The sequence below is a fragment of the Hyalella azteca genome, unplaced genomic scaffold, assembly GCF_000764305.2.
Source record: "Hyalella azteca isolate HAZT.00-mixed unplaced genomic scaffold, Hazt_2.0.2 contig17505, whole genome shotgun sequence".
Taxonomy (NCBI): domain Eukaryota; kingdom Metazoa; phylum Arthropoda; class Malacostraca; order Amphipoda; family Hyalellidae; genus Hyalella; species Hyalella azteca.
In genome coordinates, this window is record NW_025947286.1 from 29,528 (window position 1) to 45,982 (window position 16,455).

The 16,455-nt window shown below is 36.7% G+C and overlaps 1 protein-coding gene across 1 annotated transcript in view; it reads right to left on the bottom strand.

The window, feature by feature from the left end:
• Positions 1–12,605, bottom strand: part of LOC108670996 (solute carrier organic anion transporter family member 74D) — a 28,012-nt gene extending 15,407 nt beyond the window's left edge. The window contains exon 1 of the mRNA XM_018158482.2: positions 11,866–12,605. The gene's annotated coding sequence lies outside the window, so the exon portion shown is untranslated. The remainder of the gene's footprint in view (positions 1–11,865) is intronic.
• Positions 12,606–16,455: the final 3,850 nt, after the last annotated feature.

Here is a 16,455-nt window from a genome sequence, read left to right on the forward strand (position 1 = left end):
TGGGTACGTACATACCAAATAAACGTACATGAGTAAACAGTAATGTGCGTACATAAATGTGTGTAAATGAGTGTATATGAAAGTGTACATGTCTCGCGACGCCTACATTCACTGTTATTATAATAAATTGTTCTTCAACGCACGTTCCGTTGAGACCAGAGAGCATTTCTAATTAAAAATGTTCCTACAATTCAACGAATTACTTGTTAGGGTTGGGAAGTTTGAATATGAATACTGCTAAATGCACAAGCCGTAAAATCTCGAAATTTACTCGGTATTATTTACATTGGATGTACCGTATAGTACGACATGTGAATAAAACTTTTCGCGACAACAAGAAATATTGTTGCAGCTTTCATTGTAGAACTGGATTTATTAGAGGACTCTGAAAATGGCAGCTCTGAAATTAGTTTCTGCAAATGTAATAAGAGGCTAGGAAACTAATACGAGGCTAGGAAACTAATACGAGGCTAGGAAACTAATACGAGGCTAGGAAACTAATACGAGGCTAGGAAACTAATACGAGGCTAGGAAACTAATACGAGGCTAGGAAACTAATACGAGGCTAGGAAACTAATACGAGGCTAGGAAACTAATACGAGGCTAGGAAACTAATACGAGGCTAGGAAACTAATACGAGGCTAGGAAACTAATACGAGGCTAGGAAACTAATACGAGGCTAGGAAACTAATACGAGGCTAGGAAACTAATACGAGGCTAGGAAACTAATACGAGGCTAGGAAACTAATACGAGGCTAGGAAACTAATACGAGGCTAGGAAACTAATACGAGGCTAGGAAACTAATACGAGGCTAGGAAACTAATACGAGGCTAGGAAACTAATACGAGGCTAGGAAACTAATACGAGGCTAGGAAACTAATACGAGGCTAGGAAANCTTATATCTGAAGAATAAGTAACATGTGAACCTGTTACTTGTGAAAACACAACACTTGCCGGAGTATGCGCGAGTGGCATCCATATATATGTACGAGTGCACACTCTGAGTTATTTGAGTTATTATAGTTAAATCTTATAAGACTTTTAAGTAGTTTGCTGAACGCTCTTATTTGGTAGTTTTGCCGCAATTTCACGAAACCTCTGATAGGCCAGAGAATAATAATGAATTTTCCTCAAGTGACAAACAGTCTCTGTTGTTAAACATGTGCATGAGCAGTTTCTTTACGTCCTCGTTATCTTGTAGTTATTTTTACATTTTTCTTAGCATTTGTACTATTGCTGGGATACGTTATAAGTTCGTGCATTATTCAACTTTTCAATCAACAGGCTAGACGTTCAATTGATGTTCCTCTGAAATTCCTAACTGCGATATTGCGCGGTGCTTCCTCATACCTTGAGCAAATTTATTGGTTGCTTAGACAGATGCATTCCATCCAAACAAGATATACAATCAATCTTGGGTGTGTGTCCCATTGTTTGTGAGTTATTGCTGTGACAAGCGAACATAGCAAACATATTAAATTGAATCACTTCCTAGATTTACTGTAGTAACTTATACTACAATTGTTAATCCGGAAAAATATTTAAGAACGGCTTTCAAATTCCAACAAACGTTGATCCGAAAATCCTTTTTGATCGCAAGCTACGAAAACAAATTGCAAACCTAAGGTCACCATAAATACTAAATACTAAGGTCACCATAAATACTTTGGCGGTGAAATCGACCATTGCAGGCAAATTCTTATTACCGCGTGACATGAATGTCACCGATTAATTATTACTCCTGCATAACGAATGTCAACGATTTAGGTATTTTAACAGAAAGTGAATATGAACGGCTTCCAACGATAAAGCCTGTTAGCAACGGATATCTTTAGATATTTCTATGAACCTATTTTGAAAATTACTGATTTTTTATTTATTTTCTCTTTACTTCAAACATAGATCCATAATACTTCATTTCACTTGAGATTTCTTCTGCTATATCAAACATGAGCGGTCTAGAATTTTTTCATTTAATTTTCTGCTACATTAAGTACGAGTCGTTAATATTTAAATTATTGTTATCCCATCCAAAAGAATAAACGAAAATAAATTACATTTTACGTAAAGATTGCTCCGGGACTTATGTTGAGCTTCGCTATAAGACCCAAACTTCGTTAAAATAATTGACAAAATAAGATTGCTTCCAAGCTCGTTTACGTATGACCCCTTCATTAAGCTCAGAAAAATGACTGGTTCATATTGTCCAAATGGTGATCCACTTGTTGCACACGTAGCACTCATATGCTCTCTTTTACCAGATCAAAATGGGTCAGGATGATTTATACGGGGCAAAAAGAGCATCGCCTTTAGTATCAAGGGCCCATACTTTCAAAAAAAATTGAGAGATCGTAAGTTCATCAGCCAATCATTGACGGCCTTTCAAGCAAAATCCACCAATCATAGACAAGAAAATAGAGCGTAAGTACTTACGTTCACTTAGCGAGTTTTGATAGTATGGCCCAAGACTCACTCATTTCATTGAGTGCAGGTTGCATCGAAGGACAGCTTAGCGGCCAATCAGGACTTTGGCCCACTGGCGTCACGAGTAAAAATTTTCATAAATCATTCTGTGTTTGTGTTTAACACACACAGAATATGTGTTTGTGTTAAAAACGTAACAGTGAGTTCATTATAAGCTATCGCGTCTGACAGTGTGTGTCTGAGCACTCGTATGCTCTTCACACTGATGCTATTATGCTCTTCACTGTTGAATGCTCTTCACACTGTTGTTATTATGCTCTTCACACTCGTATGCTCACAATCAGCAAGCTACATGAATATTACTATTTGTTTATTGCATTGTGCTGCATTGCCCGCCGTACTCCATGACCTATGGCATCAAGGTTAGAGATAGGAAGACAATATATACGATTATCGTCAATATACCGTCAATATATACGATTCTTACAAATTTCATGTTATTCGTGATGGTATGCAAGATATTTTTTTATAATTGACCCAAATTTTTATATTATAATACCGCGGCAAATAATTAATTTTTCGGTGCATTTCAATAAAGAAGTTTGCTGCTTATTGGTCGACGTGTCAGAAATTATTAATAAAACATAAATCTTTACAATGCGCAGCAGCTCTAATACGAAACCTTGACCTTGACTTCAGTTACACCTTTCCCATGAAAATTATAAGAGCAGAGTCTTATCTCTCATAGAGTTCATAATAAGTTTATTATGCCTCTCAGAAGAGCCTTGACTTCAGTTACACCTTTCCCATGAAAATTATAAGAGCAGAGTCTTATCTCTCATAGAGTTCATAATAAGTTTATTATGCCTCTCAGAAGACTACTTTTAGCATCTCTCCGAGCATAACTCTTTATGGCTGTCGACATAAAAACCTTGCTCTATGTCACGCTCACATTGATCCGTAATATTCAAGTTCAATGCCAGGCATTTGATGTCTATATTGATATCTATCTATATTGATATCTATATTGCTGCATCAATAATAGACTAGACACAAAGTTAGCTGTGTTTTCGCAGCTAGCTGCTTGAAGCCAGTCTTTGATTATGAATATAATGCGTCAGTTGAAGGAGATCAGTTCTCACTTCTCAGTACTGCGCGCCCACACACTTCAATAACTAATTTTGAGTACAAACACGTCGATAACAAGTGTTAGGTACAAATACATAGATAACAAGTGACGGGTCCAAATACGTCGATAACAAGTGTCAGGTACAAATACATAGATAACAAGTGTCGTGTACAAATATGTCGATAACAAGTGTCAGGTACAAATACGTCGATAACAAGTGACGGGTACAAATACGTCGATAACAAGTGTCGTGTACAAATATGTCGATAACAAGTGTCAGGTACAAATACGTCGATAACAAGTGCCGGGTACAAATACGTCGATAACAAGTGTCGTGTACAAATATGTCGATAACAAGTGTCAGGTACAAATACGTCGATAACAAGTGCCGGGTACAAACACGTCTATAACAAGTGTCAGGTACAAATACGTCGATAACAAGTGTCGGGTACAAACACGTCTATAACAAGTGTCAGGTACAAATACGTCGATAACAAGTGTCAGGTACAAACACGTCTATAACAAGTGTCAGGTACAAATACGTCGATAACAAGTGTCAGGTACAAACACGTCTATAACAAGTGTCAGGTACAAATACGTCNACGAATGCTGTCTCTTATACACATCTAGATGTGTATAAGAGACAGGTCACGGCAGATGTTGCAGTGAAATGAAGCAATGCGCAGTCACGGCAGGTGTTGCAGTGAAATGAAGCATTAAGTTTATAGAGCAAAATAAAAGATCTAGTATTATTCTTGAAACTATTTAATCGTTTTTTAGAACAAAAATAAAAGTTGATGTTTAGAGGATCGCGCTTGATATATTTTGACTCGAAAAATCCTACCTTGGTGAAGTCGCTTGCTTGCTTTCCTGCGCCACTAGCGGCAACAAAAATTTTACTGTGAATAAAAATTTCAAAAAGTATAACTCTGTACGTACTCACTGCAGTGAGTGACAGAGAGCGTATTTTCTCGTCGACGAAAACTTGAGGTCACGGACGGACGGACAGACAGACAGACGGACATGGCGAGCACAATAGTGCATTTTTTCCATAAATGAGAAAATGCGCTAAAAACGTGCACGCGTGAGCACAGAACGGTCCGCCAACGGCGTTCAAGACCCACGCACAAATAACGGAATGAGCAGAACAGAAATTTAATCTTTTATGTTCATATAACAGCCACGTGCAATATACTTCACCAATTTAAAAAACCTCGGATATCCGGCGGCTTATCTCAATTGGATTCATGAACAATCGTTTTCGAGACCTGCTTATCGTTTTAAAAATCATTGTTTAAACACTCTTGAAATTATGAAATGTTCAACAAATTTCTCTGAAAAAAAAAAAAGAATCGTAACAAGGATAACTGGCGTACTTTGTTTTCTAAATTGTGTATTAATTCAGTACCTAGAGAGGTTAAAGTTATCTCAATAATTCAGACTTCTTGAATTACTTGCATGTGCCATACTATACAGTATATAATAGCAGCTCACAAGAAAGGCCAAAAAAGCCCTAATTCAATACCTAACAGTAAATTCGTAATTGCAGGTGCAACAATAAATTTTAAATTTTTAATGCATCGAAAAATACAATCAATAAGTTTAAGGGGCCTAAACAAATTTTTAACTTCCAACGTAATTGAAATAAGGCCTAAATAAATTTTTAACTTCCAACGTAATTGAAATAAGGCCTAAACAAATTTTTAACTTCCAACGTAATTGAAGTAAGGCCTAAATCGTCGAATTTGGCCGGAAAAGGGTCCATCTGGCAACCCTGTCCGGTGAGCTGGTGTAATGGCATCGCGATGCTCCTAGTTCTAGGAATTTGCGTCCTGCTTTGGGTCGATCAAGACATCGTCTCGCCGCGTGTCTTGTAGCTTTTATAACGCTTACGAATTCAGCTGTAATCAGTAAGTCCAACTTGTTAATGAAATTCACACGTTTCATTATTATTATCGTGTCGACGTATGAGGAGCGTTAAGAGAAAAGCTATTTGCACGTTTTATTATTATCGCGTCGATGTATTAGGCGCGTTAAGAGCAAAGCTAGCCATTATTATAAGCGTTCTTCATTCTAAAGTATATCTCTTATTTACGAGGGAATTTTGTTTTTCATCTCAAAAGTAACATCAAGCCACGTTTTTGTCAACCACGTCAAGGAAATATATCAATAGTTATGTGTTATTTTGCTATCTAAATTCTTCTAGTTCCTACCACATGGCCAGATATTGTGTCATATTTATTCGTTGCAGTAAATCTGGTCGGAATAATTTAGGTTTTTCTTCAAGAGCATTTAAACATTTGAGGTTCATAGACTAAATGTTTTTTATTTAAGCTTCACAACATGTAGAAGGTCTAGCTTAAGCTTCACTTCACAAATAGTAGCTTAAGCATCACAACATGTGGTATACATGCATGGTCTAGACTCTAGAAGATGAGCATATTTACAAGGATATTCCGATGCCCAATTTTTTCGCAAGTATTAATAGACCTAACATTTCAATATTCTTGTTTTTCACGGGTAAAAGACTATAGTTGATAATATGCAATACCTGCATCGGGAAACCTCAAGAACAGTTGGAAGCAATTAAAGGCGACCCGGAGTACGATGTTTCAAAGAACTTCTCGGTTTTGGAGCATCAAAACCGGGAGCCGTTTCACTCGAATATTTCAATTTTTCGCGTCGAATTATGAGGACTTATTACTTAAACTCGTACAAGCCTATTCAATCCTAGTATATTCTAAACTGTGAGGGACAATTTTCTTTCGTGTGTTGAGCGAATCAATATGGCTTCTGATAAAAATAAGGTTCTTTATTTCCCGTGAACGTCTTGCAGGAATACTTTAGCGCTCTGAACATTTATAGAAGTGAAAAATTATTCAAACTAAAATTCAGCAACACTCACAGTCGAGGTTTGGATATTTGCGCAAATATGAATAGTTTGGTTACATTTTGAAAATCTTGGCCTTTCAAAAATGGACGGCTCCAGTCTCCACTCTTTACTTAAAATCTAATTTCACAGTTTAATTAGACATCAGCAGAGACTCGTCAGATAAAATCAACAAATATTTAAACTCGGTGAACAGAACATTGAATTACGTTTAATATAATGGAAGATCATTATAATTACCGGGATGTTTTAGTCCCAGTGAGTTTAATCACCGATATCTATTGCCGAGACATTTCTCGCCTCATCTCGATAACGCGGTTCATTTCGATGAAATATCCTGACAAAGATGTTGAGTCTCAGCAGCCCAGTTTTAAATTCAAACAGCACACCTTCTTTTCACGCTAATTATTAGCGCATTTAGCGCAAAACAATGCAGTAAATATTATGCATTAGCTGCGAAAATACCCCAGAAATGGTACCTCAAAGACCTCCAAGTACCACTGGAATAGACGAAAATATCACCACTGGAATATAAGAAATATCTCCACTGCATGGAATAGACGAAAATGTCACCACTGGAATATTAGAAATATCCCCACTTCATGGAATAGACGAAAATATCACCACTGGAATATAAGAAATATCCCCACTGCATGGAATAGATGAGATTATCACCACTGGAATATAAGAAATATCCCCACTGCATGGAATAGACGCAAATATCACCACTGGAATATAAGAAATATCCCCACTGCATAAAATAGACGAAAATATCACCACTGGAATATAAGAAATATCCCCACTGCATGGAATAGACGCAAATATCTGAACGTGCGTCTGAACGCAGAAGATTGCGACTGAGCGATAAGTTTGTTGCGGCTCATTAAACTTTCTTTTAACTACCATCTTTTTGGGGATCATGAATCGTTGAAAAAAGAAAGCTTCANAGGTGTGCACAAGCGTCGTCTGGGTAGAACAGGTTTTAGTTTATGTGTATTGACCTAAAGACAGCGCCAGCTCAAGCAAGCGGTCCGACTAGAGCCATTTAGCAACTGCCTTTCTTGCAAGCAGAGGAAAAATTCTAACTTTGAGTTCTGTTTTCGCATTCAAATCAAAAATATTATGAGCAGTATTATTTAGGAGCAATATATTCTATTGTGATCAATATTATTCAAGAGCAATATATTATATAATTATATTCAGAGGTGGGCAGTAGCGCGCTACATGTAGCGGCCGCTACATTTTCAGTAGCGGTATAGCGGCGCTACATTTAAGCGATTGTAGCGGTATAGCGGTAGCGCCCGCTACATTTAGAGCATGTAACGGTAGCGGTAGCGGCCGCTACATTTCAAAGTAGCGCTGCCCAGCTCTGATTATATTATTAGTTATATGTTATGAGCGAACATTACATACCGTAATAGCTCATGGAGACTACTAAAATGAAGGGAAACTCAGGATATATCACCGAAAGAGGTGTAAAATATGTGTGCTGAAGAAACACTTTAATACACATTAGGATAGAGTGTAATAATTTATTCGTGTATAATAATTAATAAACCTAAAAAAATAAATATGTTTGCGACCATTCAACTTACGAGCGAATATCAAATGACTAAAGGAACATCCTGGAATCAATTTGGAATTTGAATAAATAGAAGATGTCTTAGGTTAGATAAAACTAGGTTTTTCACTTCGGTTTCATAGACTTTCTAAGAGTTGCTTATTGAACACTAAAAGCAAAGTAAAGTAACAAACAGTCAATTTGTAATGCTAAGAAAATTGGATCATAGCGGCATGAGACAACGGGAAGTCAGAAAACGTAACCGAGGTAAATATAGTAAATAAGTACCAAAGCGGGTCACGAACGCAAAGTGTTCTCGCACTGTATGGTAGCTGTCTCTTATACACATCTAGATGTGTATAAGAGACAGNGTAACGTACTTGAACTATACAATTGTTAATCTGGAAAAATATTTAAGAGCGGCTTGCGGGTTCCAACAAACGTTGATCCGAAAATCCTTTTTGATCGCAAGCTACGAAAACAAATTGCAAACCTAAGGTCACCATAAATACTTTGGCGGTGAAATCGACCATTGCAGGCAAATTCTTATTACCGCGTGACATGAATGTCACCGATTAATTATTACTCCTGCATAACGAATGTCAACGATTTAGGTATTTTAACAGAAAGTGAATATGAACGGCTTCCAACGATAAAGCCTGTTAGCAACGGATATCTTTAGATATTTCTAGGAACCTATATGTCTTGAAAATTACTGATTTTTTATTTATTTTCTCTTTACTTCAAACATAGATCCATAATACTTCATTTCACTTGAGATTTCTTCTGCTATATCAAACATGAGCGGTCTAGAATTTTTTCATTTAATTTTCTGCTACATTAAGTACGAGTCGTTAATATTTAAATTATTGTTATCCCATCCAAAAGAATAAACGAAAATAAATTATATTTTACGTAAAGATTGCTCCGGGACTTATGTTGAGCTCCGCTAAGACCCAAACTTCGTTAAAATAATTGACAAAATAAGATTGCTTCCAAGCTCGTTTACGTATGACCCCGGGGGCATACTCTCAAAACTCGCTACGTGAACGTAAGTACTTACGCAATATTTTCTTATCTATGATTGGTGGATTTTGCCTGAAAGGCCGTCAATGATTGGCTGATGAACTTACGATCTCTTAACTTTTTTGGAAAGTATAGGCCCAGTTTCATTAGGCTCAGAAAAATGACTGGGTAATATTGTCCAAATGGTGATCCACTTCTTGCACGCGTAGCACTCACTTTTACCAGGTCAAAATGGGTCAGAATGACCCATAGGGGGCAAAACGAGCATCGCTTTTAGTATCAAAAGACTCACTCATTTCATTGAGTGCAGGTTGCATCGAAGGAGCAGCTTATAGTGGCCAATCAGGGCTTTGCCCGGCTGGCGCCACGAGTCAAAATTTTCATAAATCATTATGTGTTTGTGTTGAAAACGTAACAGTGAGTTCATTATAAGCTATCGCGTCTGACAGTGTGTGTCTGAGCACTCGTATGCTCTTCACACTGATGCTATTATGCTCTTCACTGTTGAATGCTCTTCACACTGTTGTTATTATGCTCTTCACACTCGTATGCTCACAATCAGCAAGCTACATGAATATTACTATTTGTTTATTGCATTGTGCTGCATTGCCCGCCGTACTCCATGACCTATGGCATCAAGGGTACAGGGAGGAAGACATTGCCGTTAATAAATACGATTCTTATAAATTTCATGTTATTCGTGATGGTATGCAAGATATTTTTTATAATTGACCCAAATTGACATAATTAATATTTCGGTGCATTTCAATAAAGAAGTTTGCTGCATATTGGTCGACGTGTCAGAAATTATTAATAAACCATAAATCTTTACAATGCGCAGCAGCTCTAATACGAAACCTTGACCTTGACTTCAGTTACACCTTTTCCATGAAAATTATAAGAGCAGAGTCTTATCTCTCATAGAGTTCATAATAAGTTTATTATGCCTCTCAGAAGCCTACTTTTAGCATATCTCCGAGCACAACTCTTTATGGCTGTCGACATAATTCCTTGCTCTATGTCACACTCACATTGATCCGTAATATTCAAGTTCAATGCCAGGCATTTGATATCTATATTGCGGCATCAATAATAAACACAAAGTTAGCTATGTTTTCGCAGCAAGCTGCTTGAAGCCAGTCTTTGATTATGAATATAATGCGTCAGTTAAAGGAGATCAGTTCTCACTTCTCAGTAGTACGCGCCCACACACATCAATAATTAATTTCGAGTATAACTTCGTCGATAACAAGTGTCAGGTACAAATACATAGATAACAAGTGTTAGGTACAAATACGTCGATAACAAGTGTCAGATATTATGACCTTATTTATTCATATATTGTACAGGTATCAAGTTTTTTTAATATTAAATAATATGCGTTTAAAAAGTACTTTTTAGAGACAACACTTCTATAGAATCCAGTGTCATTTATGTTACACATGTACAATGAATTTCTAATTTTATTTTCATGATTAAAATAAATTAATTTTCAAGTTTTTTATATTTTTAAAATTTTATAATTTTGCAAAATTACTTATTCTTTCAACTAGCATTGTCTCTGACTTTATGCAAGTGTGCAAAATTTCAGATCGATGGGAAAGGTAGAAGTGTGTCAAATATCGATTATAAGATTTCTAGCAGACAGACAAACAACAAGAAGTGAAGTTAATATTTTTTTCAAATTTTCTTATATAAAAAATTTTAATTTATAAATTTATATTATCTGTCAATTGATGCATGCATTGTCTCCAACTTTATGCAAGTGTGCAAAATTTCAGATCGATGGGAAAGGTAGAAGTATGCTAAATATCGATTACAAGATTTGTAGCAATCAAACAAGAAGTGAAGTTGAAGAGAAGTGTTGTAAAAAATGACTTAATTTATATGTATGGACGAATGAGTGACCTTTTTTTGAGAGGTTTAACTCAGTATTAATTTCAAAATTCGATCATAAGATCTCAATGTGATTGTTTATTACGGATAAGTAATTATTGAACTAATTGCAATAGAGTACCAATGTTTTATTTCTGCAATTTTTTATTTCCGGGCGTAAGTAATTAATTGTTCATTTTAAGTCCTATAAAACATTACGTACTTGTTTAAAATTATTATTGCCGTTATTATTAATTATTGTTGTAATTCGTGCAATATCATTATATTGTTGATTAAAATTTCCATATTCCATGTCCTATTTTTAGCACATTTTTCTCATTTGTGGAAAAAAAGGCGCTATTGCGCTCGCCATGTCCGTCCGTCTGTCTGTCTGTCCGTCCGTGACTTCGCATTTTCGTCGACGAGAAAATGCGCTCTCTATTTCTCACTGCAGTGAGTACTGAGTTATATTTTTTTCAAATTTACACGCAGTACATACCGTTTGTACAGAGCAAGCGCTCGCGTCGTCACAAGGACGCCGTTACGTGTAACGACTTCCGCGCCGAACGATATCATCGACGTTCCAACCATGAGGGATTAAGTGACGTTAAATGCAGTCCCGCCAATTACTATCTTTTAAGTATCGTTTATATACAATCTGTAACGGTTCTTTTGATACGAAGAACTAATATTTCGTTAGAATTATTCATTTCCGTGGAAATTATGAACCGTCAATTGCCTATTGCGCTATAAAAGCTTCTAATGCGTCGTAAGATTCAAATTTATTAACATTTTTCAACCGATAAGTATAGTAAGCCCAGGCAAAAAAAAAGCCCAGTGTGTGCTGATTACAAAAAGTGCATTTAACCCATGCCCTTATAATTATAATAACATAGACCCATATTACAGATAACTTTAATGAATAGCTTGTAATAATCTTAACCAAATGGGATAGTACCTGAAGAAAATGGCAGAAGACGCTGTTGAGTTTGCAATTGAGATCTGCTCAATCAAACCACGCACGAAAAACTTGCTTCTGAAAATATTACGTGTAGCAGTGACACTCGGAGTGTGATGAAGTGTAGCAGTGACACTCGGAGTGTAATGAAGTGTACCTACCACTACCAGCAACAGTAGGACTGTGATTTAGTGTATCAATGATAGAATAATACTCAGCTTGGAGTGAAGTAAGGAAAATCCAAGGTCACAATTTTCACTCCCCCGATAGAGAGAAAGGTTCAAGCTTGAGCGTCGCGTCTCAAGGATTCTCTCATGCCACCCATTGCATTTCAAGGTTCTTCCAACGAAACCAGGAAAGGCGACGCTGTTTAAATTTCAAGGTCCCATTGAGTGGGAGGAATTCTTTCTTGTTTACTGTTGTACTCAATGAAGATATTGATTACAAGATATTTTGTGGGAAAAAGGAATCAGCGATGAATCATCGGTGAGAAATGTCTTCAAATTAGTTGAGATATTCAGAAAACAAGTTTCTACCAGTACCATCTATGTTCTATGGGTAGTAATGTGTGTGGAGCCTCGTGAGGGTAGGATTTTAAAGCAAGTTATTACACAATATTATATGGATCAAACGTATTCGTTGTCATTCAAACGGCTGGTTGCAAACATCATCACTGGAACATGGATCAGTCAGTCGAGACGATGGAGAGCGAAAGCGACACTCTGCACACTACAACGACCACCACCAGAGCAACACTAACCGTCTCGCCAGTCGGCAGCCACAATAAGAGTGCGTGCTCAGTGCTGCAGTAGAAATTAACATGGCTCGGTCACTTGCTTCGAAAAGTGCGGGGGCGCTTCTCTGTTAGGAATCATTTAAATTGTATATTATATTATTCTTACTGTTACTTGGTTTTTACAGTGGAAGAAGGGTACCCGCTCAGTAAAATTCGTTGCTTAATTTCACGAGACAACTACGACGCGAGAAAGAACTGTTGGAAATTAATTCTTCTATTGAGTGTCATGCAAAGAGTAAACACATATTTGCATGTTTTTTTGCTCAGCAGGACGATGTTACTATTTTGCTACTGAATTTTGAAGCCCTATTTTAAGATTCGCAGCCAAATTTGTACCAGATTGAAAAATTATAAAACCCTGAATAATTTTTGATAACCGCTAATTTTAATTATTTCTTTAAGACGTGGCTTACGTTCATTTTCTAAACTGTTAAAACCGGAAGCAAAGCAACTCATTAACGAAGCATTGTCTGATGCATCACTTCATCCTCCCGATAAATTTTAATATCATAATGAGTTTTACCCAATTGTGAGTTTTACCCAATTTACCCAATGAGTTTTACCCAATTTACCAGTGAATTGTTCTGATAACTTCATTAATGTGCGATTTTTGAACAGGGCATAACTCATCTATGAAGTTTGTGGCAGTCATAACTTGATTTTTCATAACACTTGGTCTCGAACATCCGCGTTCCACAAGACACGATCACAGCTTCTAAAACTTTCCTGTCACTTGGAATTAGAGTCACGTCGTCGCTGACGAGATCGCGTGCTGCATGTTCCGATCAAGGCAATTCAATCATTGTAGCATAATATAATATTTCATAGTGTAATATAGCAATAGGAATACTATAGTAATACTAATGGTATAGACTAGCTTGCTAATTATTTGAACCCGCAAATCGCTGCTTGACGCCGTGCACCCGCCGCTCAGCCGCCCAATCGCCTCGCAGATTTGTCCAAACTGGAAGTGGAATGAAAATTGTATCGGATCCTCATACTAATGAAAAAATCTCTGAACTTAGCCTGAACTTGCTCTGTCTCTTGAGGCGATTTGTCGGGACAGTCAGACCACAACCTTGTAATTACAGGTTTTTTTATTGAGGGTGACTCAGATGTATTGAGCGACCAACGCAAGGTCCTCACCATTAGGTCTATTCCCACTTATTTCCACCCCTTCCTACATATCAGTGGTTTTGGCATGCAATATTTCTTTTGAAGTATTTAAGTAAGTACAATTTTATAGTATAATTGCGGTTTTGGGGCAGTTACTTGATAGGTTGAGGTTCCAGTTCTGAGTACCAGGACTGGAGCAGTGAGCTGTGGGTGCGATCCCCAGCTTCGTGTAACACATCTGGTCAAAATCAGCTAGGAGGTCAGGTGTTTGAGAAGAGCAAAATTCAAGCTGAGAGTTGCGGGTTCAATGCGCTGTAGGCTACGAGAATTCAGCGTAGTCAAGAATCGGGCACTCGAACACCATCTTTATCTGAAGGATGTCATATAACATTTACCAATAAATGAGTTCCAATAGAATATAGAAAACTGCTATTATATTATATTTATATGTATCATGCTGGTTTTTAACTATTAAGTCAAATCTAAAGGCTTTATCTATAAATGTAGCCGCAGCGGTAGCGCTGTAGCGGCAAAACCTCGTATCGCTAGTTAAATATGTAGGGGGCACTACCGCTACAGTTGCTTAAATGTAGCGCCGCTACCGCTACTGCTACTGAAAATGTAGCGGCCGCTATATGTAGCGCGCTACTGCCCACCTCTGCTTTCAGATACCTAGAGAAAACGACAATTAAAAACCAATCACGGTTTTTAATGGAGAATATAAGAAAACGATTGTGTCCTTTCGACTAACGCGCCATTTTACATCACTTTTCCAAATGGACACTCTCAATCAAATTTTTGTCATATACAAGTTTCAGTAACCTCAAAACGTTTGCAAACCTTGAGGTTTGCATTAACTGTATACAGATTTTATTAGAAGAATATTCACACCATTGAAAAGATTGTCCAATGGAATATCAGTGTTGTGAAGTCGGAATGTTTAGAATGTCATTTACACGCCATAGTTGTGTCCTCTGAGTTTTTTTTTATTAAAAAGCAATTTTTATGCAGCGCCTGTTATCAAATTGGCTTTCAGAAGAATCATAGTTCGTGGATGCATCCTTTAGTCCATTCGGGCATGAGATACTCGGATTCTAATTTTTAAGACGCAGTTTAAGCACTCTAATTATAAATTAAGCAGTAATAGTTCGATTTTGGAGCCTAGCTAGCAAATTGAGAAGATTTTTCAGACAGAACATTATTTGATGAAAAAAGATAGAACAGACAGCCGGAGATTGGAATATTGTCCATTGTTACGGACGGAATACATATTCTTAAGTAGGAAATTGTCGAGTGACGTAGCGACCGGTAGTTACAGACAGTTTACACTTACAGTGATACGTCCGTTGAAGATGGAGATGAGATTACTCATTTTCACTTTATTTTCACTATCTTCTGCTCTCCTCTGTGCTGGATATGATGTTCAAGGCTGCGGAGGTTACATTAAGAGTGATGTTGAAATAGATTTTTCACAAGTTGGAATAAAATTGTAAGTATATTATGGCTAAAGAATGAGATTATCACCACTGGAATATAAGAAATATCCCCACTGCATGGAATAGACGCAAATATCACCACTGGAATATAAGAAATATCCCCACTGCATAAAATAGACGAAAATATCACCACTGGAATATAAGAAATATCCCCACTGCATGGAATAGACGCAAATATCTGAACGTGCGTCTGAACGCAGAAGATTGCGACTGAACGATAAGTTTGTTGCGGCTCATTAAACTTTCTTTTAACTACCATCTTTTTGGGGATCATGAATCGTTGAAAAAAGAAAGCTTCAAAGCAAATTTTCAATTTGGACGTACTAGTATTTAAAAGATCGCTTCCATTGATCAATATTATTCGTATGCAGGGAAAAAATTCATATTATTTCTTGAGCATGTTGATGATCTTGAATTCTTCATTTAAAGCGCATCGTAATAGCTTGACATAAAACAAATCGAAAATTAAATAATTGTATCTAGAGCAATAAACATTCGTCTTTATTTGGTCCCTTTGAATGCATGAATTTGGACTAAAGCATCATTAAAGTTCTACAGTTATCAGTTATAACTGTATATCAGTTATAAGGCTATGTATACATGATAAACCACGGGCAAACTTCAATAAACTTCTACTCGTATATTGCAGCAACGACTGCTCAAAGAAAAACATTTTAACGTCTTGCACCAGTGATGATTAATGCTACGTCATGAGCGATGGAAACGTGGCTGCTGCAAACCATAAATATTATATTTCCAAAGTAAGCGTTTTTCACTTGAAAATCTGAAAAGTCTCGGCGTCTTGAAGAATATTTTCAGGGAATTTTAAAATAAGAAAACAAACTTAATGAGATAAGTCACGAGCATGCGCGTCATAAAAAATAACCTCTAACGTATTAATAGTCACTTACACTAAAAAACGTAATTTTAATACAAAGGCAATTATCCATTATCGCGTTCATCGGCAGCGAAAAATTAATTTCAAAGTCAATCTATTTCCAGGCGAAAAAAAACTGTTTTTTTTTAGAGCCGGTAACTGATCGGCTCGCTGCTCCAATCAGAAACTTATTAAACTATATATATAATATCTTTTTTAAATACAATGATGGTTTTACTCACGCTAATTTAACGCGACGGGGCAAATTTCTAGGCAAAAATGAGTTCTTAAACTTTATTCAACTT